The 25,341-nt window shown below is 37.6% G+C and overlaps 1 protein-coding gene and 1 long non-coding RNA gene across 5 annotated transcripts in view; one reads left to right on the top strand and one right to left on the bottom strand.

The window, feature by feature from the left end:
• CDK8 (cyclin dependent kinase 8) overlaps positions 1 to 25,341 on the bottom strand; it is a 124,737-nt gene that overhangs the window by 71,842 nt on the left and 27,554 nt on the right. The gene's annotated exons all lie outside the window — the stretch shown is intronic.
• LOC113600862 (uncharacterized) overlaps positions 1 to 25,341 on the top strand; it is a 67,549-nt gene that overhangs the window by 18,930 nt on the left and 23,278 nt on the right. The window lies entirely within an intron of this gene.

The following is a 25,341-nucleotide window of genomic DNA, read 5'->3' as shown; positions in this document are numbered from 1 at the left end:
TGAAGAGGGGGATGCAAAAATAAAATGACGTCAGGACTAGAATACGTCTGCCAGACACTTTCACATACACGGTACTGGTTTAACCAGATGGTTAACCCAGGAGTGAGTACAAGGGATTGTTATAGGTACTATTTGAGGATAGCATCCTAGATCTGGGCACTCTAAGGAGAAAGAGAGTGGTGGGAAAGAAAATAAATTAAACCCAAGACTTACCCATTCACCTCCTTAACAACAACCCTGAATTTCTCTTGTGTGTAAATGGCCAAGCTGCCATATGCAAATGTCTTCTCAATGAACTGAAAAATTCTAATCTGCAAACAGTTCTCTCCCCCATCCCAAGTAATTATATGTGTTATATTTTATAAAGGTGAGTGATGAGAAAGAAAGGTGAAATGGGAGAATAGAAAAACTTTAGATGTTTGATAATCAAAAAGGCAACCTCCTCTTGAAAATCATTGAATTACCATCATAATATAACAGCGCTTTGTGGTTTACAGAGCACATTTATTTATATATCCATCCACACAGTCACTTTTTAGTAAAAAGGCACATTGGAGAGGAAAAGGATTTGTTCCCTAGTTTCAGTCATGATCCGGTTAAAGTAGTCAGACTGCATAAATAAATAATTGCAATATAGTGTTTTAAGTGCTATAAATAGAAGGGACCAACTACAACTTGAAGGGTTGAAGCAAGATGAAAGAAAGCTTCAGAAAGAGGCTACCTAAGCAGAGATTTTCAAGATTTCAGAAGTTTGTGAGGAAAGGAGGGAGGGGCTGTGGAGAGAAATCAGTAGCAAGAGCAGACGTTCCAGAAAGTGGGAACGGTACGTACAAAAATACAGAAGCATGGGGAAGGTGTGACATGCTCAGAGAATAGCAGAGAGTAGCGGGAGCAGTTTAACATCATGAAACATGCTCACAGTCCTGAGGATGGATGAGATTTTAGAAACAGGCAGAGGGAAGATGGGAGGGGGTCAGCTGTGTCATCTGTGTCCAAACAGGGGTACACAGAGTATATGTGCTTCACTTCAGGGAGAGCAAAAAAACGTAAGTATGACAAGAAAATATTACATTAAAAATAATAAAGAAAGCTGAGGGAAAGTGTGTTACACGAGGAAGCCGAAAGAAGAGAATGGAACCATGACGAAAGAGTAAGCCAGTAATAGAAAATGGCCATAAAGGAGCGGGTAAAAAAAATGAGCAGTGTTTTGGTACAAAAGAGTAATGCACACACATATGAAATTTCACTTCCTTCCTAAAACCCTACTAAAACAATGGCAAAGAAGTTTTTTAAAAATATTAACTCACATGGATGAGAAATGGAGAGGAGGCAGCATAAAGCTTTGGAAACTAGAAAGTAAGTGGACAAACACTAACTGACTAACAAGACCCAAGAAAAACTAGATCAGACACTGACAGTGAAGGCAACTGAGGACCAATTAGATGCATACAGCAAGATCCTCCAAGATCAGAGAACTGACAGTAAGAGATAACTCTGGAAGTAGAACTGGCTGAGTGGAAGATAAAGCTGAAGAGACATTCCTAGAAAATAGAATAAAATAAGAAATGTGAAAGAAAAACAGAAAAATTAGACAACCAGTCCATGAAATCCAATATACAAGTAATTAGCAGTTAAGAAAGAAAGAACAGAGAAAAGAAGTAATTCAAGGCAACTTCCCAAACTGAATGACAGGATTTCTAAAACTGACACGGTGCAATGAGTTCCCACCACAAATAGCTGAAAACAGACCCACATCAAGACACAATACCTACATCTTTCAGAAAAGTGGAGATGAGCGGATTTTATAAGCTTCCGGCGGAGACAGGTAATGGGCCATTTAGAAAGGATCAATATTGGCCACGAGAAAGAAGAAAATCCTGCCATTTGTGACAACATGGATGAACCTGAGGACATTAAGCTAAGTGAGATAAATCCCATAAAGAAAATACCGTATGATATCACTTATATGTGGAATCCCTGATCTCATAAAAACAGAAAGTAGAATGGTGACTACCTGGGGCGAGGGGCACAGGGAGATGTTTAATGAGCAGGATAGTGATTATAGATAACAATACTATATTATAAACTTCAAAGTTGCTAAGAGACTGTATCTTAACTATTCCCACTAGGGGGAAAAAAAGTGTTAGCTACACTACAGTGGAAGTCATATTACAATATACAAATTTATCAAGTCAACAAGTGGTACAACTTAAACTTACACAATGCTGTATGTGAATTATATCTCAATAAAAATAAATTTCAAAAAAAGAATCAGGAATCAGGATACCTGTGGACTTCTCAACAGCAGTTTTAGAAGCCAGAAGCTCTGACCTAACTGCACTACGTAAAATCATGAGGTATTGATTACAGTGTCAATAGAAGTTGTTTGGGGTGTAAGAGCCTGTTCTGGAGAATTACACTGTCAGCTGCAATCACAGAAAAACATTACAGAGTAGTCAGCCAGATCAAGGAGCTTGAGCCAGAATGTAAATCGGAACAGTACTTCCTTCATGGAAAAAGTCATGCTTTCCGGGAGAAGCAAAAAAGAAAGAAAGAAACAGCTGAACCAATCACTGTTAGTTACGTAGTAAAAATTGTGAATTACATGAAGTGTAATGTGTTAAACTGAAGATGTAATTATCTTTATTATGCAATAATCTGTAAGCAGATCATAAGCAACCGTCACTGTTGTGCTGCAGTATGATGGCTACCGAGGGAAAAGGTCTGGGAGGATGCTAGACCACAGCACGAATCTCAGCGATTGTGCATGACAATGAGCTGCCCTGGCCGAATGCTACAGAGATGTGAATTCAGCCCCCTAACTTGCTTAAGTATTTGGTATTTTTAATAATCTTAGTATTTCCAGTTTGGGACAGAATGCTCTTAAAGATACATCCTTGGGCCTTAGACATATTTTAAATCATTTTTAATAAAATCTATTTAAAAAGATTAAAGGTCCTAATAATTATTGTTCTTACTGCAATTAGTATTCTCAAATATGGCTTAGGAACTACCTTTTACCTTTGGATACCACGACTAAAGTTCACATATTATTATCATCTGATTTTGTCTTTTGTGAATTTAGGTCCCAAAATCAAAATAATAAAGCAGATGTCTTTTACACTTAACGTATCTTTGGATTTCTTATTTTAAAAACTCTGTTCTCTCCAAATTGATTTATTTGACAAATTAAAGGAGTTCAGCCGTTATACATTAAATGCAAATAAAATGTATTAATGTGCATATACATGTGTATGTGTGTGTATATATACATATATGTACATATACATATATATATATACACATATGTACATATGTTTGGTGATTTATGTACATTGAGCTCAGAAGAGGCAGACTCATGTTCTTAGAGAAAAACTGGTACAATGACTGTTTCAATATTTTTGTTTCTAGGTTTCAGTATCCTAGTCAATTAAGAACAAACATAACACACTTGATGGTAGAAATCAAGAAGCCTTGCAGATTGGTTCAAGTCCTCACTGTTCACAATATGTTCTAACTCCTTGGGTAACCACTGACTAAAGCCTTACATCTTTGTGTATTATATACACATCAATAGAGGAGCTGCTTTCTCCCATTCTAAAAATTCTGGTTAACCTAATTTTCCAGAGCTGTTCAACCTTATCTTCCCTGGCTAGATACTTAATCAGCTCTATACGCTCTCAGATTAGGTGACTGGCTATTTTTGAAGCATCATTAGGGAAAGACTGCACTTGAACCCCCATGGAAATGACCTTGCCATACTCTGTTGACAACTACAACAGCAGAACTCCTTGGATGCACAGCTCTCAATTACCGTGACATAACAACACATCCTCAAATTACTGGAAGACCGTCCCAGCCAGAGACCTCAAATTGAGGATGCCTAAGAATCCTCCAGAAGATGATCCTAGAGAATGAGACAGCTTCCACCCAGGACCCATGGAACAAGATTTAAATGGCAAGAACCAAAGACTGTCAGGCTTAAATCTGCATGCTCTCATTCCACAGCTCTTTTCTATCCTCTATGCTGGTTTAAATTTCTGAATTATTAACAGACACCTGCTATGTCTAATAACAATACCCTTAATATTGCTCTTTGTATCCCTAATCACTCCTTGTATGAATCCAATACCTGGCTACAATTTGCTCATGATTTCACTAAACTAATGCAAACAAGCTAATTATTGAGATTTTAGCCACTTTCTTTTGGGAGCAACTCCGCTCACTCTAGTTCCTGGGCAATCACACTCAACTACTAAGCAACCCCTGAAATAGTAAACTCAAAATAGTAAACAGGACAGGGAGCCCCTGTGATGTCAAACCTAGCAAAGTTTCTGTCTACACCAAAACCACACTTGGGACTTGGCTCTTTGCTTAGAAACAGATTACAAAACCTGTTAATCTCAGCATGTACCATACTGCAGTGCTCAAATGACTCCAGAGTCCTACATGTGCACAGCCATTTTTGCTTTGGATGATTCAATAACTAACCTTACAACAACAAAAAGTATACATAAAGAACTCACTTCAGTCCAACAACTGAGGTTCCCTGAACAGCCTCCTGATCAATGGAATTCTGGCAAGAGTGAAGATCTGGATTTTACAGAACAATGTCCTGAATGGCTGAATTTGGCCAAAATGAGGGGCTGAGAACAGTGAAAATAAACTCCGCTGATAATCAGATTGTGATATACCTAACAGATTAGAGGCAATGCCAGTACAAAGGCACACAGGAAATAAAGTTTGCCTAAGGCAACACCACAGCTGCAGAATGACTAAAATGGCCCTTTTATGAGTGATTACTGTTCTCTTACCAGTGAGTCCCAGCTTTGCTTCACTCCTACTCTTGAAGAGAATGCTGAGATACCCAATTACCAAACAGACCCCATTTCATGAGAGTATCCAATCCAGAGCTGATCTACTCCCCCAGTCTTTCCTGAAGACCATGCAGCCCAAGCCCAAACCCTCCGAAGCCCTTGCCCACTCCCTCTTGCTGAGATACCTCACAGTTCCCAGATGTTCACTGTCATTTGCTACGGCAGACTAATAAACTTTGACTACCAGTGCATTCTTGATGGCCTTATGCCCAATAATCTCACATGAAGTTATAGTGCACTAAAGCAAACTGAAACAACACTTCCTTTCATTTAAATTGGGTACACTCTGAGAGCACATTCTAATTAGCCACACTATATCTTGCTTAAAATCCCTTGTCATATTAACACATTCGGCTCTTTTGATCGTCTGACAAATGAAATCTAGAAATTAACTTTTTTGTCAACAACCCAAGTTTATTTTAAAAATTACTAAAATTACTAATTCTAGATTTGAGGGGATTTCTTGGCACTTTGGGGGAGGTTCCTGTGCTTGGCACAGGTATAGTCTCCAAGATACAGCAGTGAAAAAGAATGCCCTATCAGGAATTACTTTCAAGTTTCTTGGCAGCTCCAGATGCCAAGCTCCAAGAAATTATAAACCTTCTTGTAAACCTAGAAGTGAGTATCTCCCATCTACATGATCTCAAGCAATTCACGCTAAACTTGTTAGTTCTCACACTTGAAACTCATCTTCACCTTGTTTGGAGAAACAGCTATGCAGAATTTAACAAACTGCTGAGCTTGGAAGTCAGAAAGTAACTCTTGGTCCCTTCCTGTCTGTTCAGTTATAAGATTACAGTAACATGATCAAGTATCATTACATGTGGGGGTTTTCCATCAAAGTAAACTACTTACCAATCTTTTTAAATCAACTTCTCAAAGTGCCATTTTTCTGAACATTAACTCTATAAAGTTATTTATAGTCACTGCATCTTGACTTCAAGAACCGTATCTTAATATTCGTTGTCTATAATCATTTTTCTTCTCCTTAACATTCATGGTCCAAGAACTAAGAAACGCTAAAACCAGAAATCAATGCATAGTATTTTTCTCCCAAATGGTTGGTCTTTCTTGCTATTTCACATATCCACTAATTTATTTCCACTTGGCCCCAAATACTGTTTTCTTAAAAGTACTATTACATCAGGCATACGAATATACTCAAATGTTTCTAAAATATTCATATTATACTCCAAGTATTATTTTAATTATTCAAGATTGATGTTATTAAGACACCCTAAAAATGTCTTCTTCTCCCTTAATGTACATTCTACCTCGTCGACAACACTCTGTAATTGAAAAGATTGTTATGAATGCTCATTGTTGAACAAATGAACTGGATGGGATCTGAAGTCATTACATTACAGCTCTGTCTCTCACATGCAGAGGGTTTATTCTGTCATTAGCAACACAGCGTAAAACCTGAATTTATAAATAAAAATCTGGCCACAAAAGTTTTTCTACGTAAAGAAGTCAATAGACTTCTACCCTCTCACTCTTCCCTTCTATTTTTGTTTCCAGTATCTTTAAAGATTAACATTTAACATTATTTAAAGGTTCTCCTTTAAACTGGTGAAAAACGTAAAGGAATGGTAACCTCATGTACCATTAACAGTATAAACTGGTACATTTTAGAAAGCAATCTGGAGTAGTGGTATTAAGTATGTATACTTCCTACGCCAGCAGTTCCTTTCCTGATTGATTATATACCATAGGAAAGGTTTCATATAGTGTCAAAGGAGGACACTGTTGTGGAAGCAAATAGGGGCATACTATGTATACATCACCATACCATGTATACATAAGTAACACATGGTGTGTACATATACAGTATTGAGAATATCTGGTCAAAAGCAATGAACTGGGTCTACATATAGCTAAGCAAAAACATAACATTTTTAAGAGGAATGAGACTAAACCATACCCAAGCAATATTTTCATGGGTACAAGTATATAATAAAGATATTTAGATTAAAATAGGGGCTGAAAGGATCTATACTCAAGAAATCAGAATGAGAGGGCACCTAGGTGGCTCAGTCAGTTGACTCTTGATTCCAGCTCAGGTGATGATCCCAGAATTGTGGGATGGAGCCTGGAGCCTGGTGCTGTGCTGGGCGTGGAGACTGCTTAAGATTCTCTCTCCTCCCTCTGCCCCTCCCCTGCTCAAGCTCTCTCTCTAAATAAATAAATGAATGAAATGAAATGAAGTGAAAAAAAAGAAAAGAAAAGAAGAGAAAAGAAAAGAAAAGAAAAAAGAAAAGAAAAGAAAAGAAAAGAAAAGAAAAGAAAAGAAAAGAAAAGAAAAGAACAGGAGTTGATTATAGCAGGAGAAGAGATGGGATAGAGATGGGAGAATGAAAAATAAAATATAGGACCTTGCACAGAGTGACAATGATAGTATACCATGTACTTAACAGTATTTTCAATTCAATTCTATGTACAGAAAAACAAGAAACAACCAGTTAAATGGAACTATCCCTACTCAAGTACAAAAATAGGGTTTCCTAGAATTCTGGGGAAAAAATTACAGTGGGAAAAGAATTAAATTTGGTATATGCCAAAGATAAATAAAATTAAGAAAATTTCAACAGAATTACATAGATATTTGACAGTGTTAAACACAATAAAATTAACAAGGTCTGACTAGACTAAACTTACAGAAAGATCACACATTAGCACACAACAGAAATATCAACATTGGAGGCAAGAAGGGTAATTAGGAAGCTACCGTCAATAATCTAAAAGTTGAGTAACAAGTTCCAAAACTAAAATTTGCTATTTTCAATACATAAATAAACAGGAGCGGAATTAAGGAGTGATAAACTTACCTTGCCTAAGAACAGTTCCAAATACAGTGCTTCAAACAAGTTAAAAACTGGCAAGAAGAAACTTCTCTCTTCTTCCCTGTTTCCTTCCACTCACTCACTGCCCCAGCACCAATTACACATACGGTAGAACTGGATAGGGTCTCACTGTAATTAGGTGAAGATGTAACATCTAACCAGAAAGCAGAGGGCCGCACAGAATAATGAAACATGCAGCATATTTCAGAGTGGATGGGGGTAAAGGAGGGGCATCAGCTCCCAGTGAGTCTCTCCTTGAAAGGCAGGGCCGTGCCAGATTGGAGAAGCTGAAGTCTTCTAGCAATATTAACATTAACTAACCTTTTACATTTGACACTTTCATACCATTCCGTAAAAAATTACTCTATTAGTGGATTTACAAGGGCTGTGTTCTCCTAGTTCTTAAAGCAAACTCACTATTATCTGAAGGGAGGAAGCAAAGTTATTTCCCAGGAGTGGGAACTATATACCTTTGCCTCCAACTTTCCGAAATGTCAGAAAGCCCATTTCTCCACAGGTGAATATTCAATAAATGTTGACTTCTTGGCAGGCAGACAAGGAATAGGATTCCTAGAAGAATATTACAATATGTACCAAGCACTTTCCACAGCCAAGTACTGTATTAACCACTTAAGATAAATACATGTTAAAGTTCATGCCACACATGCTCTGAAATTGTGTACATAAAATATGTAATTTACATGTATATAGTTATATATAGCCAGCATGGCTCCATGTTTCTCTACAGAAATATTTATGTACACATACATAAGCACATTTTAAAATACATATGCAAATATGTGCACATAAATACATATATACATATATGTACATTTATATATCTGCATATATACAGTAGATATACACAAACAGATAAATATAGCTAACTATATGTGTGTATATGCGTGCATATATACACACCTATATGTATACACACACACACACACACACACACACACACACACAGAGGAAGAAGATAATTTTAGTAATAATTAAGTTACTGACTGCCCACAGTACTATTTTAACTCAGTTATAAAAAAACAAGTATCAGTTATGTAGGTGACATAACTGATGACACAGACTGTCCTTTATGTGCAAGCATTGTTTAATAATGGCATCACAACAACACATTATTGTTATCCCATTTTACATAAAAGGAAACAGGGAATCCATAGTCACAATGCTAGAGAACAGCAAACCGGGACCTCAAACCCAGCAGTTTGATTGCGGAAAGCATCTCCAACCATATGCTACATTGGCTCTGTTCAGGAAGTGTGACTACCAACTGTATTACAAATTGCTTCCGGTAAAATACTCCTAGGCAAGTTCACTACAGCAATAAATGGGTCATGTGTAAATGAATACACCTCCTCTACCTAGATGAGCTAATAAATAGACTATTCTTTGCTTATCACTAACACACACAGATTCAAACTCCCTCCTAACAACTTATCCGGCAATGCATGGAGTACAAGCTCTCAGAAACTTTTCATTTAAAGCTGCTATTATCAGGGCACCTGGGTGGCTCTTTCGGTTAAGCATCTGACTCTCAGTTTCAGCTCAGGTCATGATCTCCCAGTTTGTGAGTTCCAGCCCCATATCAGCTCTGTGCTGACAGTGCAGAGTCTGCTTGGGATTCTCTCTCTCCCTCTCTTTCTGTCCCTCCCCTGCTCACTCTCTCTGTCTCTCTCTCAAAAATAAACTTTAAAAAAGTTAAAGCTGCTACTATTATATTCTATGAACAAAAAGAGAACTAAGAGGCCTTAAAACAAAAGACTACCCGAAGTTTCAAGTTTTATTTGTAGCATTCACAGATCTATGATCTTTTAGTTATATAAAACTAAAAAATAGCAAAGAGGTAAAAAAAAATTTAAATTGTGTATAAAAGCTATGATTTAACAAAGTATATACTTTGAGTGATTTGAAGCCAAGAGACAAGGCACAAAAGACTATACAAAAGGGGGGGAACATCTTATGATTATCAGAACTAGACTAATCCCAAAACGTAAAGGTAGTGGGGAAAACCAATTTTCAAACAGTTCACAAAAGAGGTACAAATTTAGATTCTAACAAACTCTTAACACCTCCTACATGTTGGAAAAGCCTTGCTACTACTAGTAAATCAATGTTTTATACCTTTAAAGAGTTAAATACTTCTAAATGACACCTGTCATACAAAACAATAGATCACATCATTTTGTGAAATAATCTGTATCATGTAACATGTATCAGGCTGATACAACTTTTGTAACTAAAGGCCTGTAAAACTGTTGTTGAATAGACACCTGGAGAAAAGATCAATTGTGAGAAGACAGTTATAGGATTATAATGAAAAGTGAACATATTTTTATGACTGCACAGCAGGTCCAGCACATACTCCTGCAATGACAAATTCTCTCGCACTACACATCACTGCACTTGCAAGACTAGCTTGGTGACTCTGGGTAACTTCTGTCTTCATTCCCACTATTATAAAGTACTTCAAGATGAAAACATATACATATACTTTATAAATTTGACATCAAAGAGTAAGAATACCTGCATGAAGGCCAACTAATTATAAATCTATTTTGAGTTTGAAGCACTGATCTAGATATGAAACGACCTATAAAGAACTACAAACACATAAGCTACTTCATCCTAGTAACCCAATTTTCCAAAACATATTAGCCACAGCTTCAGAGTTAACTTGGATTTAATGTTTGATTTCCTTCTTTAAGATGAATTAACAGCAAAAGTATTTAAACTGAGGATTTTACAAAAATTTGGAAATGTTCTTTGGCTTGTATTTCCACATTATATTTCTCAGAACGGATCGATAATGAAAGTTACACGTAAGAAGGCTAAGATACTTCCAAAATAAAATGTGAGATAAGGAAAAAAGTTAAATAAATTAAAGAATATCTGGTGAGGAAGAAGTTAAAAGTGATGGACACCTAAGACCAATTAGAAACTTCACACCTGCAGGGGTGCCTGGGTGGCTTGGTAGGTTGGGCATCCGACTTAGGCTCAGGTCATGATCTCATGGTTTGTGAGTTCAAGCCCCATGTTGGGCTCTGTGCTGACAGCTCAGAGCCTGGAGCTTGCTTGGGATTCTGTGTCTCCCTCTCTTCCCCTCCTCCACTCCACTCTGTCTCTCTCTCAAAAAATAAATGAACATTAAACAATTTAAAAGAAAGAAAGAAAGCAAGCAAGCAAGAAAGAAAGAAAGAAAGAAAGAAAGAAAGAAAGAAAGAAAGAAAGAAAGCAAGAAAGAAAGAAAGAAAGGAAGGAAGGAAGGAAGGAAAGAAAGAAAAGAAAACTTACACCCACAAAATCTCTCAGAGATCTTTCCCCTCTCCTGCAAACTCTGGACCATGAAAGAAAGCAGGTGAAATGAAAGGACATAAAGTCCAGAGGGATCTGCTTCCGTGCTTAGAAATTCTTAAACACTGGCCTAACCCCAGTCTCACCTTCAGCAGTGGTCCTCAGACCTTCACAACTTGTCAAACTCTGTGGTTTACCATTTACTCACAATCAGGAAATTATTTTATTTTTCCTCTTCATTTCACCTATCTAGTCAGTTATCAAATCCCTGCTCTCCAACCTTATTGCCATCCCTTGTTCATAGCATTCGCCTTCGGAATTACAAAAGCACAGATCTAACTGGCTCTTCACCCCTTAGTCACATATTAGATGACATATTAGTATTATTAGTCAGATATCAGCCACATATTAGTATAGGCAAGAGTTTATCTCGGGGTTCTCAATTCTGTCCCATTGGTCTGTGTGTCTATTTTCATACCAGTACCATACTGTTTTACTATAAGTTTGTATGATAGACTGAAATCAGGAAGGGTGATGCCTCCATTTTTGTTCTTTTTCAGGATTGCTTTGGCAATTTGGGGTCTTTTTTGGTTCCATACAAATTTCAGGATTGTTTTTTCTATTTATGTGAAAAACACCATCAGAATTTTGACAGGGATTGCACTGAAACCATAGTCTGCTTGGGTAGTATGACATTTTAACAATATTGATTCTTCCATTTAACCAACATGATATCTTTCCATTTATTTGTCTTCAATTTCTTTCATTGTTCAAATATTCACCTCTTTGGTTAAATTACCCCTCAGTATTTTAAAGTTTATGATGCTATTTTAAATAAGATTGTTTAATTTCTTTTTAGATGCTTTGTTGTTAGTGCATAGAAATGCGAATTTCTGTAAGTTGATTTGTATCCTGCAATTTTATTGAATCCAATTCTAACAGTTTTTTGGTGAAGTCTTTAGAATATTCCATATATAAGATCATATCATCTGCAAACAAACAAATTTACTTCTTCCTTTTATCTTTTCTTGCCTAACTGTTCTACTAGGACAATGTTGAACGGGAGTGGTAAGAGTAGGCACCCTGATCTTAGAAGAGAAGTGTTTAGCTTTTCATTGCAGAGTATGATGTGAGCCATGGTCTTATTTTACATGGCCTTATTATTTTGAGGCACATTCCCTCTATATCCACTTTGTCCAGAGGTTTCAATAATGAAAGGAGGTTGTATTTTGGTAAGTGCTTTTTCTTTATCTATTCAGATGATCATAGGATTTTTATTTTTCATTCCATTAATGTGATATATCACATTTCTTGATTTGTTTATGTTGAAAGATCCTTGCATCCCGGAGATAAATCTTACTTGATTACAGCATATGATCCTTTTAATGTGGTACTAAAACCAGTTGCCTAATATTTTGTCAAGATCTTTTGCGTCTATATTCAGGAAGGATACTGCCTATTTTCTTGTAGCGTCCTCGTCTGGCTTTGATATCAGGGTAATGCTGGCCTTGCAAAATGAGTTTAAGAGTGTTTCTTCTTCTTCAATTTTTGTGAAGAGTTTGAGAAGGATCCTTCCTCATATGTTTAGAAATCACCAGGAAACTATCTGGTACTAGGCTTTTCTTTGTTGGGATTCAATCTCCTTACTTTAGGACTAGATTTTTCTATTCATGATTCAGTCTTAGTAGGCTGTATGTTTCTAGGAATTTACCCATTTCTTCTAGGCTACCTAAATTGTTAGCATATAATCATTCACAGTAATCTCTTATGATCCTTTATATTTCTTTGGTATAGTTGTAATGTCCCCTTTCATTTCTGATGTTATTTACTTGATCCTTCTCCTTCTAGTCTAGCGAATAGTTTGTTCCATCTGTCAAAAAAAACAGCTCTTAGTTTCATTGATATTGTCTATTGTCTTTGGTATTTCCTTCTTTCTACTAACTTTGGGTTTAGTTTGTTCTTCTTCTAGTTCTTTGATTTATAAAGTGAGGTTATTTCAGATCTTTCAGGTTTCTCCATATAGGCATTTGTCACTGTAAATTTTCCTCTGCTTTTGCTGCATCCCATAAATTTTGGTATATGCTGTGACTTCATCTTTGTTTGTTTCAAACTACTTCTTCAGTTCCCTTCTGATCTCTTCTTTGATCCACTGGTTGTTCAGGAGTGTGTAGTCTAATTTCCACATATTTGTGAATTTTCCAGGTTTCCTTCCTGTTACTGATTTCTAGTTTCATACCACTGTGGTCTGAATAGATAATGGGTATGATTTCAACCTTCTTAAATTTGCAAAGACTTGTTTGGTGACCTAACATATGGTCTATCCCGGCAAATGATACACATGTACTTGAGAAGGATGTATATTCTGCTGTTGTTAGATGTAATGGTATATATATATTATATGTAGATACATATTTTAAGTATATATTATATATACAATATATATATTATATATATAAAACATTGGTTCAAATCCAATGTTTCCTCATTGATTTCTGCCTGGATGATCTATTCATTATTGAAAGTGGAGTACTGAAGTTCCTACTATATTATACTATTTCTCCCTTCATATCTGTTAGCATATGCTTAATATATTTGGGTGCTCCAATGTTGGGGTCATATAGATTTACAACTGTCATATCCCATAAAGATATAATCCCTTTATCATCATACAATGGCCTTCTTTACCTTGTGTTACAGCTTTTGAGTTAAAATCTATTTTGACATAAGTACAGCTCTCCCTACTCTCTTTTGGTTTCCACTTGCATGGAGTATCTTTTTCCCACTCTTCCCTTTGAGCCTATGTGTATCCTTGAAGCTAAAGAGAGTCTCTTGTAGGCAAAATATATTTGCATCTTGTTTTCTTTTCCATTCAGTCATCCTATACTTTTTGATTGGAGAATGTAATCCATATTTAAAAAATTGTTTTTAATGTTTATTTATTTTTGAGAGAGAGAGAGCAGGGGAGGGGCAGAGAGAGAGGGAGACACAGAATTCGAAGCAGGCTCCAGGCTCTGAGCTGTCAGCCCAGAGCCTCACACGGGGCTCAAACTCATGAGCTGCTGAGATCATGACCTGAGCCAAAGTCAGATACTTAATGGACTGAGCCACCCAGGTGCCCCTTAATCCATATTTTTGAATATATATTTGTGGAACAGAAGAAAGGGCAAAGAGAAGCAGTGGAGCAGAAGAACGCAGAGAGACAGAAGAGAAAGAGAACAGAAAGAAATGGTAAAGAAAAAGAAGTGAAGATATTTAACAGGGTATGCTACTGAGAATGAAGTTAAAAAACTACGTATGGCTCACAACGACTGTGATTCCACTTCTATTAGGTACCCAAAACAGTCCAATTCAGAGAGACAGAAAGTAGAATGGTGGTTGCCGGGGGCTGGCAGAGGGGGATGGGGAGTTGCAATAGGCGCAGAGTATTAGCTTTGCAGGATGAAAAGAGTTCTGGGGATGAATGGTGGTGATGGTGCACAAGTGAATGTTAATACTATTGAACTATATACTTAAAAATGGTATACATAATTTTAAAAAAATCCTATGTCTGTTTTCTAGCCAAGAGGTAACAGTGGCTTGGTCTAGATTAAGAGCAGAGAAGATGCAACTGATTGGATCGTGAGAAGAGGACAGACTGGAACTATATTTGGAGCATAAGTATGAGCAGGTCTTGGTGACTGACTAGAGGCTCAAAGAGAAATATACTCAAGATAATTTCCAAATTACTGACATAAGTAATTAGGTGGATAACGTTGCCAACTGTAAAGGAGAATACAGAGAAACAATTCAAATCTGTACATGTTCAGTTTGAGAAACTTTTCATACATCCAAATGAAAGTGAGTCGATGAGTGTATAAATGGGTGTTGAGCTCAGAACAGATGTCTGGCCTGGAGATGCAAATCAGACAGTCCTCAGTATTTAAATGATATTTGAAGCTGGCAAGCCGATGCCATTACATAGGAAGAGAGTGGGGGGCAGGGGGGGAGAAGGCCTGAAATCCAGGCTTGAAGGATCTAGTTATGAGGAACTTTTACATTTGGAGAAAAGACAAGAAATTCCCACAGTAGAATGAGAAAGAGAAGCCATATATACAAAATAAAAACAAGTAAAGTATGATAAATCAAAAGCTTAGAGAAGAAAATATTATAGAAAAGGAAACCTGTTAAAATATACAATGATCATGATAATAATAGAAGGCATTCACTAAATGACTACAATGTTCCTAGGACTGTTATAAGCACTGTAAAGGTAATGATTCATTCATTTCTCACAACACCCTATGAAAAAATTTCCCCATCTTTTTTTTTTTTTTTATAGCTGAACACATTAAGGCTTAGAGAAAGCAAGTTAACTCATTGACAGCTATGTATCTAGCAAACTAGGCAGAACCCAGAACCTGAATTCTTACTCACTACGTGATACTCACTCTGTAAGTATCCATAGTCTTAGCAACAGAGAGAATGGTGACGTTAGCCAAGCAGAATTAAATGGAATGATGGAGGCAGAAGCCAGACTGGAGTGCACTGAAGAGTAAATGGAAAGTGATGAACTAAAGGTAATAGGAATAAACAACTCTTAAGAAATATGTCTCTAAGAAAGATGAAAGATAGGGTGGTCACTGGAAGGGCATTCAGCGTATAGAAAGTTTCACTGTTGCTGAACTTGCTACTAAGGGCAAGAAAGCATACTCAAGTATCCAGACAGATCAGTCAGATAATTTACACAACAATAAGGACAACCGATACTTAATACACACTTACAGCGCACCAGGCATTCTTCTAAGTATTTCTTATATGTTAGCGTGTGTGATGCCAACAACAGCTACTTAGCCCCATTTCACAGATAAGAAAACTGATATACCAAAAGGTCTGCAAGTTGGGAAAGTCAAACAGCTGGCTAGGATTCAAACCTCAGCAAACTTGTTCCTGAACAAGTACCTTCTATCAGAGAAAGGGCCAAAAAAGTGCACGTGATATGAGAGCTTTGGTGAACTGAACGGCAAATGCACCCTCAAGAGGGATCTATGGCTCCAACAATAGCCAAACACTGTCTGTGAGATGGAAATGTCCTATGCTCTGTCCAAGGCAGTAGCCATCAGCCTTGAGTGAGTATTGAGCATTTGAAATAAGGTGAAACGACCGAGAGGGAACTCTAAATTTTATCTCATTATAATTAAATTTAAAAAGACACATGCGGCTAGTGGCTATTATAATAGATAGTACAACTCCAGAAAATTGTTTATGAATAGCCTAATTTTTTTAAGGATAAGCCAGAAATAAATTTTTTAATGTGAATTCTCATTTTAAAATGTTGGTTCCCTTAAAAAAAAACAACAAATCAAAACTACTTATCATACAATCCAAATGTACCTTAAGAGAATACCTATATAATTTTCACAAGTTATCATGGAATTTACAGTAACAGAATAAGGTATACCTACATGTTTCAACATGTGTATCTCAAAAACAAGGTTTACAAGAAAGTTGCAGAATGAAAAGTACCATCAATACCATTTATATGAAGTTTAAACATATGCACAGCATATGTTTAACATACATACAGTATTAAAAAGCCATATATACAGTATAAAAGTATAAAGGCATTCAGGGGAGGGGCACCTGGGTGGTTCAGTTGGTTAAGCATCTGACTTTGGCTCAAGTCATTATCTCATGGTTAGTGAGTTTGAGCCCTGCAGCCCCAGCTGTGCCTAGAGCTTGCTTGGGATTCTGTGTCTCCCTCTCTCTGCCCCCACCCACCCCACCCCCCATGCTTGCGCTCTTTCTCTCTCAAAAATAAATATACTTTAAAAAAAAAAATAAAGGCATTCATAGGAATTGTAACACCAGTGTGCTGGTTACCTCTAGGGTGAGAGATATAAATTTGATCAGAGAGAGTGTATTAGTCTCTTACTGCTGCTATAACAAACTACCATAAACTTGGCTTAAAACAATACAAATTTATTACCATACACATGTATAGGCTGAAAGTCCAACATGGGTCTTGGTGAGCTAAAAATCAAGGTGCTAGTAGGACTGTATTCTTTCCTGGAGGCTGTAAGGGAGAATCCGTTTCCTTGCCTTTTCCAGTTTATAGACGCAACCACCACACTTCTTTGCTCATAAACCTCTTCTATCTTCCAGACAAGAAATGTAGGTGAAGTCCTTCTCATTACCTCATCACTCTGATCTTGCTTCTGTTTGTCACACCCTAACACTTGTACCTCCCTCTTCCACTTTCAAGTACTATCGTGTTTACACTGGGCCCACCCAAATTATCCAGAATAATCTTCCTATTTTACAGTCAGCTGATTAGAAACTTTAATTCAATCTTTAATTCAAACTTTAATTTCCCTTTGCCATGTAACTTAACATATCCAAATGTTCCAGGGATAAGGACAGGATTATCTTTGGTAGGCGAGATTTATTCTCCGTCCCACAGAAGAGTACACAAGGAACTTTAATTTTGTAATGTTTTGTTCCTTAAGTAGACAAAGGAGTTCACTATGTTTTTTATTATATCTCCCTATATGCCTCAAATATGTTTAAAAGCTTTTGATGTGAAATTTCCTTGTAAGGTTAAGTTTTCCAAACTTTCATAGGGTCTTAAAATTTTAAAGAGATCGATCAGGAGCAGTAAGAGGTAAAGGGAGAAAAATATGGAAAAATCAAGGCGTTGGCTCTGCTTCAACCTAACCAGACCTTTTTATTGCCTTTTACTTTTCTTTTTTTTTATTTTTTATTTTTTAAAATTTACATCCAAATTAGTTAGCATATAGTGAAACAATGATTTCAGGAGTAGATTCCTTAATGCCCCTTACCCAGTTAGCCCATCCCCCCACCCACAACCCCTCCAGTAACCTTCAGTTTGTTCTCTATATTTACGAGTCTCTTCTGTTTTGTCTCCCTCCCTGTTTTTATATTATTTTTGTTTCCCCTCCCTTATGTTCATCTGTTTTGTCTCTTAAAGTCCTCATATGAGTGAAGTCATATGATTTTTGTCTTTCTCTGACATACACACACCACATCTTCTTTATTCATTCATCCATCAATGGACATTCGGGCTCTTTCCATACTTTGGCTACTGTTGATAGTGCTGCTATAAACATGGGGGTGCATGTGTCCCTTCGAAACAGCACACCTGTATCCCTTGGATAAATGCCTAGTAGTGCAATTGCTGGGTCGTAGGGTAGTTCTATTTTTAGTTTTTTGAGGAACCTCTATACTGTTTTCCAGAGTGGCTGCACCAGCTTGCATTCCCATTGCCTTTTACTTTTCTACATAACCTTTCATTTGAAAAGAAAAAAAAAAAGGATTCCAATTATTTAAACAAAAAAAGACAGAATATAAATGCCATGTGACTCTAAGAAAAACCGTAATAAAATAAAATTAACTTACTTACATGGTATAAAAAGTAAATAATTAACAAGCTAGTCCTACAACGAGGCTACTGATGAGCTGAGTGATGCTTTGGGTAACATTGCAGGGCTAAGGAGACAGAACTTATGTTCAGTCCAAGGATCGCTGAAGCCAAGGAGAAAGAAGGAAAGGACACAAGGAAATGCCCATGCACATTGGTTAAGACCGTAAAGAGCAGTATTCTAAAAGTAATGTGAGTATGAACAAGAAGTTTACTGACTCATGGGGACTGCAACTCAGCTTCCAATATCAAAGACTGAAAACAGATTAATGTAGTCCTAGATTGCTAGTACCTTCAGGTACTAATGAAAGTGGACATTGTTGAAAGACACCATCTCCTACGTATAAGTTTCTTCTAAAGAACAATTTCAAGTACGATGTCTACACTCGTAAAAAAATAAGTAACCAGGCATATGAGGAGACAACTAGCAGAAACTGCAAACCATAGAAACAGACTCATAAGGCTCCGGATGGTCTCTGAAGTCTCTAACCATGCAAACAATGTTTAAGATAACAAAAGACAGAGAATTCTGAGAGTCTCAAAGCCCAAGAATAGGACACAACAGATTTCTGAGGAGAAAACAAATCATAAAACTGAATAAATAAATGCATTTAATAACACAATGGATGGATATAAAGGCACAGTAAGCACAGCAGAAGGGATTATTAATGAATTGGAAGAGGTATCATAGGAAAATATTCAAAATAAAGACCGGAATGATAAAATGAAAACCACGAAGGAGAGGATAAGAGACATGGATAATACAGATGAGAAGGGCTAACATAACTAAATCCCATCAGGAGAGGGGAGAGAAATAAGGGGGAGGGGGCACAAATACTATTTAAGGAGACAATGGCTGAGAATTTTCTGAAACAAATTACAGATTCAAGAAGCATTATCAACCACAGTAGCATAAGTAAAAAGGGTATTCTTCAGGTAGTAAGAAAATGATCCAAAAAGGAAGTACAATAATGCAGGAAAGATTGAGAAATGGTAAAGATAATAGTACTTCTAAATGAATATTGACTGTATACAATAATGACAGTATCTTGTATTAAACACACAGAATTAAAAGATACAACAACATGGTCAAATTAAGTCAGGGTTGGGAAGAGTAAATGGATTTGAAACATTCTAATATTCTTTGTTTGGAAAAAGAGTAAATGAGCCAATTAATATTATACATTGATGAGTCAAAATGCATGTTTTAATATCTAGCACAACCATTAAGGAATACCAAGAGGGTAGAACTTCTAAGTTAATAAAGTGAGCCTCCTGGTAGACACTTGCAGATACTATAATTAGACAGGAAATGGAAAAACAATAATTCTGTCACTGCTAAGAAAGGGAAGGAAAAAAAATAAAAGTCAGTAAGTAAGGTGAGGTGATGGAGAATATGCTATTTTATCCTTAAACTCAAGAGGAGAAATTTCTCTAAATAGTAAAGGGCAACCTTGCAAACTCTGTGTTAATACTGATGCTATAAAAACCTTAAACCCTACCCGTTACAGAACTTCTGCCTTGGAGCTGACAAACTACTCTGCTGATGGCATCTGCAGTAACCCTCAGACATTCTCACGTACCACTACTCTCAACTCATTGGCAGACCTCTGACAAAGGAGTATTTTTTTCCTCCTTTTTATATCACTCCGAGTGATATCATAGGGAAAGACCTACTGTGCAAAAGGAATTACCATATGAAGTGCTCTCCTAATAGTTCTTTCCTCAAAATCCTTGCGGTCTTCCTTTTCCATCAGGTCATAGCTAATTTGGACTTGGATTTACTGGCGTCCCTTTTTTTAAATCAAACCCAACTTGAACATCTCTAGGAAGTATGCCTCTTGCAAAAAACAAAAATTTTACTGACATCGGCAGACTTATTGGGGCTGAACCCATCAAGACTAAACTGACCCATCCAAATACGTACCCACATTTGGACAGTACTCCCTAAAGCAGCAGCTAAAAGAAGGGCTAAAAACAACTGAGTACCTTATAGGGAAAGGACTCACTGTACTTCACACTAGTCCTTGTAATATTCCCATCTTCGTGATTAAAAAATATGAAACAGAATATTCACCTCCCCCACCTACCTCATTTATAAACAGAACCAAACCAACAGAGTATTTTATCTTCACTGCCCCCTGCCACTTACAGATCTGTGTCTTTTTGTAGTGTTTCTTTAGATCAAAACAGTCAATACTTGTTCGTCTTGGGAAAATCAACAGTACATCTGGACATTTACGCCCTAGGTATATACTGGGGCACCCTCCAATTTTGCAGTAAGTCCTCAACCTGTACCTCAAGGATCGTAAATTTCCCTGGATTTCTACCCTAGTCTAATATGTGGATGATCTTTTGTCATGTTTGAAAGATGAGGTAAGCCCCAAGGCTGATTGTATTTTTTCTGTTGTATCTCAGAAAGGACATCGATTTCCAAAGAGAAGTTATGACTTTATTAAAGTACACTAACTAGCACATCATTTACCCAAAGGAGATAAATCCCTTATTCTTGACAGATTATAAATTGTTCAAAACTTTCCAAGAAACTAAGAGACAATTACAAAGATTCCTAGATCTCACTGACCACTGCAGGCAATGGGTTCCCACTTTTCCGTAACAGTATGATTATTTGACAATTTAACCAAGACCTCCTCAATAACCAAAGCTCTTCCCTGGAAACCTAAACACGTACAGATCTTTTGTTAGATAAAAAAGAGCACTTCAGTCACTTCCTACTCTGAGTTAGTTATCATAAAATTTTCTATCTATTCATCCATGAGAGATCTGAACCAGCCCTTAGTGTTCTGACTTCACTTGATGAGAATCATCAGAGATCAAGAGGTTACTAAAGTTTCTCTTGACCCCGTGGTAAAAGATTACCCAGTGTGTCTAAAAATAGCCACAGTAAAGGCTTTTGTCCACTTAATTTAAGGATCTTCTTCTAACCCCAAGGTCCTTCATACTGTACAATCTTTGTTGCTCACTGCAAAGACAGAACATGTCTCAGCAAGGAGGCTTAGCTCCTATAGAATCCTATTGCTTTACCCTTCACATATTTCCATTCATGGTAATACTCAAGGGGTCAGTAAACTATGGCCCACCAGCCAAATTCAGCCCACAGCACGGCCTATCGGCTAAGAATGATTTTTATACTGTTAAATTATTATTAAAGAAAAGAAAAGAAAAAAGAATACACAACAGAGACTGTCATATGGCCCACAAAGCCCAAAACATTTACTATCTGACCCTTTACAAGAAAAGTTTGCTGATCTCTGCTACTTTTCTCCTCCCTAAAAAAAGGAGAAACTACTCTCTACTGGCAAACCATGCCCTAAATAGACTTACAGAAACTCCCCTAGAAAATTCGGACTTAATCTTCACTGTTGATGGGTCAATCTTAAGAATAAAACAAGTAGGGGGTGCCTGGGTGGCGCAGTTGGTTAAGTGTCCGACTTCAGCCAGGTCACGATCTCGCGGTCCGGGAGTTCGAGCCCCGCGTCAGGCTCTGGGCTGATGGCTCAGAGCCTGGAGCCTGTTTCCGATTCTGTGTCTCCCTCTCTCTCTGCCCCTCCCCCGTTCATGCTCGGTCTCTCTCTGTCCCAAAAATAAATAAACGTTGAAAAAAAAATTTTTAAAAAGAATAAAACAAGTAAATAATAGGCAGAATATGCTGCAACAGATCTCAAACTCACCCCTAGAATGTGACTCCTTTGCTACAGGCAAGATACACCTAACTGGCAGAATTCCCCATGAATTCACCAGAGTTTGCTAGGTAGTGAACAGGTTAATTGGCATTAACAGGGTTAATACATGTAAGTTCAGAGCACATCTGCTTTTGAGGTAGTCCATAATTGTGGAATGCCTCGGAAATCGGGAGAGCTCTTGACTTCAGCATTAACGTTTCCTAAAAAGATAACTATTATAAAGATAGAAGCGCATTTAAAACAGAGGTAAAAAAAAAAAGATTAAAGAATGTGCCCTGGCTGATTGTTATGGTAGATAGGTATCTCTTACCAAGATTTTAGCCCTCATGATACGAAAAGTCCATTTGCACGATGCCAGCAATTATCTCCAGAGTTGGAAAAAGAAGGGTGTTAGGGAGAAATCTGAGTAAGTACCCAAGTTAGCTTCTGGTGTTCTCAGGACAGTTTCTCTGTGGCATCAGAGGTCCACAAAAGAAACCTGGGAAAAATTTTACATAAAATTATATACTATGTTAAGGACAAATTGGTTAGAGAACTCAGTTCTCTAATAGTTTAGGAAAGTGGGAAAACTTTAGTAAAATTGCTGAGCATGTTACAGTTTATGTCTCACCAGTATAATCCCTGCTTAAAACAGTAAATGTGGGGACACCTTGGTGTCTCAGTCAGTTAAGTGTCCCACTCTAGATCCTGGCTCAGGTCACGATCTCATAGTTTGTGGGAATGAGCCCTGCATTGGGCTCTGTGCTGACAGCATGGAGCCTGCTTGAGATTCTCTCCATCTCTCTGCCCCTCCCCTGCTCCTGTGCACTTTCTCTCCCTCCCTCTCTCCCAAAATAAAGAAATAAGTAAACATTAAAAACAACAGCAGTACACGTGAAGCATGGACAAGAGTCTAAACCTCAAGGTCTCTTTGAACACCCCCAAATGGTTTTCATACAAGGGTTTTGAATACGTTGTGATCATCGTTTGCTTATTCTTGGGGTAGACAGAAGCCCTTCCTTGTTGGAAATCTGTATCTCAAAGAGTAGCAAAAACCTTACTCAACTATGTGTTCCCAACCTGAGAAATTCCCATTTTCTCTCTGATGAGAGGTACCCATTTGCTGATACTATTATTAAAGAGTTTTTAAAGCCCTTCCACTTACTCAGAAATGTCACTGTCCAATCTTCAAGAAAGGTTCTGAAACTAGTATTAGCAAAAGTCTTAGAGTCTCTCAAACTTCCACAGCCTAAGATACTGCCACTGGTTTTAACGACAATGAAATCAATTCCTTCTGGAGCTTGACCACTCCCCAATTATGAGTTATTACACACCAGCCCATACATTTAAGAATGTCAACTCTGATACTAGACCTACACTACTGCAAGCAGACATAGCCAAATACTGTCTGCCAGGGATTCATGCGATATACCCAGTCTTAACATTAATAGGTACAAGCAGCGGGGCGCCTGGATGTGACAGTCGGTTAAGTGTCTGACTTCGGCTCAGGTCGTGATCTCACAGTTCGTGGGTTCAAGCCCCACGTCAGGCTCTGTGCTGACAGCTCAGAGCCTGGAACCTGCTTTGGATTCTGTGTCCCCTCTCTCTCTGCTCCTCCCCCACTCATGCTCTATCTCTGTCTCTCAAAAATAAATAAACATTAAAAAAAATTTTTTTAAGGCCTATGTCAGTGTTGAATTGCTGCAAGACTGTTGCACCCAGAGAACTTGAACTGAGGATTCTTATGAGTCTTCTAGCAGCAAAAGGTCTTTGGAAGGAGAGAGCTTCAACTAAAGACCTTTACACCAAGATCCACAGAATAAGACTAGTGACTGTCATGCTCTAATCTCTATTACTCTGCTCTTTATTTTCCTAGTTATCTTTTTTCTTCTTTTGCTGGTAAGGTTACTTTTAACTATGTTACTCATAAGGACCCTATTCTTAAAATTGGCTTTTCCATAGTTACTCCCTCTTATGAGCCCAAAACCTGGCTAAAACTGACTCATGATTTGACTAAGGCATACAATCAAACAGACCACCTTAGTCAATTCCAGTTGCTATAACAAAAATACCATAGTCTAGGTGGCTTATAAACAACAGAGATTTATTTCTCACAGTACTGGAAGCTGGGAAGCCCAAGATCAAGGTGCTGGAAGATTCAGTGTCTGCTGGGGGCCTGCCTCCCATAAACAGCTATCTTCCAGCTGTATCCTCACATGGCAGAAGAGATGACTGAGCTCTCTAGGGTCTCTTTCAGAAGGGCACTAATCCCATTCGTGAGGTCTTGCCCCCATAACCTAAGCATCTTTCAAAGGACCCACTTCTAAATGCGAAGGCATTTGGGACTAGGTTTTAACATATAAATTTAGGGAGGACACAAACATTCAGTCTATAGCATCAACTATACACAGTTTCCTTTGGTACCCACACAGCTTCCCTTGGTACCAGTTTCTTGTAATGAATCAACTGGTGTTCTGGGCAAGAGTACCTAGACTCAACTGTTAAGTAACCTTTTAAATGGCCGGTCCCACAGCAGGCCATCTATCCTACTGTACACAGGATAGGAGGTTCCTATCTCCACCAAAACCACATTCAGGGATCTTTCATGGGAGCTAGCTTCTGTAACTTAACTTTCCCAGAAACAGATCTTGGAAAAAGAAGACCTCACAGTGAAGACAGTCTGCTTAAATTCAACCCCAAGTTCCTCTACTTTATTTTTTTTATTAATTTTATTTTAATTTACATCCAAATTAGTTAGCATAGAGTGCAACAATGATTTCAGGAGTAGATTCCTTAGTGCCCCTTACCCATTTAGCCCCTCCCCCTCCCCCCACTCCCTCCAGTAACCCTCTGTTTGTTCTCCATATTTATGAGTCTCTTATGCTTTGTCCCCCTCCCTGTTTTTATATTATTTTTGTTTCCTTTCACTTATGTTCATCTGTTTCGTCTCTTAAAAGTCCTCATATGAGTGAAGTCACATGATATTCGTCTTTCTCTGACTAATTTCACTTAGCCTAATACCTTCCAGTTCCATCCACATTGCTGCCAATGGCAGGATTTCATTCTTTCTCATTGCCAAGTAGTATTCCATTGTATACATAAACCACATCTTCTTTATCCATTCATTCATCAATGGACATCTGGGCTCTTTCCATACTTTGGCTATTGTCAATAGTGCTGCTATAAACATTGGGGTGCATGTGTCCCTTCAAAAC

This window comes from Acinonyx jubatus, chromosome A1 (assembly GCF_027475565.1).
Source record: "Acinonyx jubatus isolate Ajub_Pintada_27869175 chromosome A1, VMU_Ajub_asm_v1.0, whole genome shotgun sequence".
Lineage (NCBI taxonomy): Eukaryota > Metazoa > Chordata > Mammalia > Carnivora > Felidae > Acinonyx > Acinonyx jubatus.
This window is presented reverse-complemented; position numbering and strand designations above follow the sequence as displayed.